This window comes from Scomber scombrus, chromosome 18, assembly GCF_963691925.1.
Source record: "Scomber scombrus chromosome 18, fScoSco1.1, whole genome shotgun sequence".
Classification (NCBI taxonomy): Eukaryota; Metazoa; Chordata; class Actinopteri; order Scombriformes; family Scombridae; genus Scomber; species Scomber scombrus.
Window position 1 is genome coordinate 3,907 of NC_084987.1, and position 3,594 is coordinate 7,500.

Genomic DNA, 3,594 nt, shown 5'->3' on the forward strand with positions numbered 1-3,594 from the left:
GAATCCGGGAAGAAGTGTGGAAAGAAGGAAGGAAAAGTGAGGGGAATTGGATGACGGGAAGGGATGAAAACCTATGGGAATTTGGAATTTGGAATGGGAATGGGAAAACTGGAAGGAAGATTGGAAAGAAAAGAAAGATGCCTTGTAAGACTCCCAAATCGGGAGCATAGAGAGAAGGAATAAAGATGGGAATTTGGAGAAAAGAAAAAGGTGGGATACATGAAGAAAGCCAAAAACAATTGATTAAATACATTTTTATTAAATTAAACACAAATTATACTTACCTTGACATTAAAAATTACAATTTGGAAGCTAAAAAGGGAAAAGAAAGGGTTAAAAAACAATTTTACATGGGAATCTGGGCCAAAAACAGTGTAAAAGTCAAGGGACACGAAACATTCAATTCGACACGAAATTACGGAGGGCGGGTATAAATAGAGGGAAACCAAGGCAAGCAGCTCAGTTTGGCAGAGGCAGCGAAGGAGCAACATCTCCTCCTCCTCAAACAGGTCCAGGTGGCTAGCCTGAAGAAGTCCCAAACGAGGACGAAACGTCGCGAGCGCCACCTAGGGACCAAAATAAATATGGTTAACCAAATTGGACATTCTAAAAGCCAAACCAAAAAAATGAAAAAAACAAAATAAAAAAAGAAAAAAACAAAAACAACAAAAAAATATATATTAATACTTGATATAACAAAGGCGATATGACCGTAAAACGCTAATAGGCAAGATGGGGATGGGGACTGGCCATCCGCAGTGATTGGACCGTGCATCACCCGGGATTCATTCCCGGGTTCCTATATCCCACAACCTAACCCTAACCCTAACCCTAACCCCTAACCCTAACCCTAACCCTAACCCTGAACCCTAACCCCAACCCCAAACCCTAACCCTACCCTAACCCTCTATATCCCCCTACCTAACCCTAACCCCGGTTTTGAACTTGGAACCTAACCCTAACCGGGATGGGGGGAGGTCTACTGGGAGGATGGAGCGAGCCATTCCTGTCTCCTCCAATAGGAGACAGGTTCAGTCCTTCTTCCCTAACCCTAGACCCTTAGGGGTTAGGGTTAGACCCTTGGGGGTTAGGGTTAGACCCTTGGGGGTTAGGGTTGGACCCTTGGGAGTTAGGGTTAGGCCCTTGGGGGCTAGGGTTAGGGTTAGACCCTTGGGGGCTAGGGTTAGGGTTAGACCCTTGGGGCTAGGGTTAGGGTTAGACCCTCGGGGCTAGGGTTAGGGTTAGACCCTTAGGGGTTAGGGTTAGGCCCTTGGGGGCTAGGGTTAGGGTTAGACCCTCGGGGCTAGGGTTAGGGTTAGACCCTTGGGGGCTAGGGTTAGGGTTAGACCCTTGGGGGCTAGGGTTAGTGTTAGACCCTTGGGGCTAGGGTTAGACCCTCGGGGCTAGGGTTAGGGTTAGGGTTAGACCCTTAGGGGTTAGGGTTAGACCCTTGGGGGCTAGGGTTAGGGTTAGACCCTTGGGGGCTAGGGTTAGACCCTTGGGGGCTAGGGTTAGGGTTAGACACTTGGGGCTAGGGTTAGGGTTAGACCCTCGGGGTTAGGGTTAGGGTTAGACCCTTAGGGGTTAGGGTTAGGGTTAGACCCTTGGGGGTTAGGGTTAGACCCTTGGGGGCTAGGGTTAGGGTTAGACCCTTAGGGGTTAGGGTTAGACCCTTGGGGGCTAGGGTTAGGGTTAGACCCTTGGGGGCTAGGGTTAGGGTTAGACCCTTGGGGCTAGGGTTAGGGTTAGACCCTTGGGGGCTAGGGTTAGGGTTAGACCCTTGGGGGCTAGGGTTAGGGTTAGACCCTTGGGGGCTAGGGTTAGGGTTAGACCCTTAGGGGTTAGGGTTAGACCCTTTGGGGCTAGGGTTAGGGTTAGACCCTTGGGGGTTAGGGTTAGGGTTAGACCCTTGGGGCTAGGGTTAGGGTTAGACCCTTAGGGGTTAGGGTTAGGGTTAGACCCTTGGGGGCTAGGGTTAGGGTTAGACCCTTGGGGGCTAGGGTTAGGGTTAGACCCTTAGGGGTTAGGGTTAGACCCTTGGGGGCTAGGGTTAGGGTTAGACCCTTGGGGGTTAGGGTTAGACCCTTAGGGGTTAGGGTTAGACCCTTGGGGGCTAGGGTTAGGGTTAGACCCTTGGGGGCTTGGGTTAGGGTTAGACCCTTGGGAGCCGACCCCCCCTGGCGGGGGGGTCGGCCCCCAAGACCTATATCTCACTCAGGACAGTAGGCCAGTGCTACAGACCCTCCCCTGGGTACCCTAGCCCTAAACCTGTCAAACCAACTGTAACATACAGAATAATATCCCTCATGTGCCTCAAGGATTATTTTTCAAATATATCTTTTTGTCAATTGTTTTACAATTTAAATAAATAAATAACTTTACCACCACTGCAGTTCCCGGAAACCTGACAGAAAGTCTCAATAAGAACATCTTGAGAGTAATCACTGCAAAAGTGCAGAAAAGCAGAATTGTATTCATATTTTTAAATTGACCAAAATATATATTTAAAAAATAATCCTTGAGGCACATGAGAGATATTATTCTGTATGTTACAGTTGGTTTGACATCATTCACTCAAATGGTTGAAGCACAATATAGTTTAGTATTTTGAATGTTGAATATTAAACTACGTTAATGTCGCTATGAAAGGAAGCTCTGCCTGTCTGAGCCGTAATAAAGTGAAATTGTGTTTTCCTGAATGAACCTAAGTGGTCTTGATTGTGTGGTAAGGGACATGAGAGGTTGTGGTGTGTTGTTAGGTGTGATGTGTGTCTATGTGTGGATGTAACTCTGAAAGTATTAAGCATGAACAGTGGAGGGCTCTTACCTTGTGGATGCTGGCGTGATGTTTCCAGGGTGAGAGGAGATGGATGTTTTCTACCTCTGATGGAAGACAGGGTTGCTGGTAGGCTGATGTTTGTAGCTGCAGGCTTCAGTCTTATAAGAACTTTAGTCTTGATGCCGGTTCTGGGGCAGGCAGAGCCCTCCACCGTAGATTCAAATTAACTTTATTGTTCAAATTTAAAATGGTTAGAAAAACCAATTAAGACAAAGAAAGAATTTGTTAAATTATTTTTCAAAATTTAAAAAAGTCAACTGAGATAAAACCACTGTAAAAGGAGGTTTAAAACAATAAAAAAGAGTAAATCCTTACACAGAAGAGCGGGGTCCTCAGGGGATGCTCCAGGATGGCTCTCTATGTCCTATATGTAGTATATTCTGAGGGAGGGAGGTTGGTCCCTCCCCCAAAGGTGTGTGTAGGGTGGTGATTGGAGGAAAGGGACAGGTGGTTAGGGTGTCCAGATCTGATTGGGTTGTTGAGAAAAGGGCCGGTAATAGGAACCATGTGGTGGTTATGTGGTTCATGTGTGTAGCTCACCGGGTTTGTCCCAGCCGGTTCAAAACCCGGTGAGCCCAAAGGAATGTACTTCTTTGTGAGATGTGGTGAAAGAGAGAGAAAGAAAAGAAGGTTTGTGTGTATCTGAGGTTCGACCAGAACCTTCAGTCACATCATAGCAGCTTCAAAATCTGGTGTTTCTTCTTGTTGGTGGCGAGTGAAAGTGTCAAAAGATGGTTTGGGGTGGTGGGTGCAGA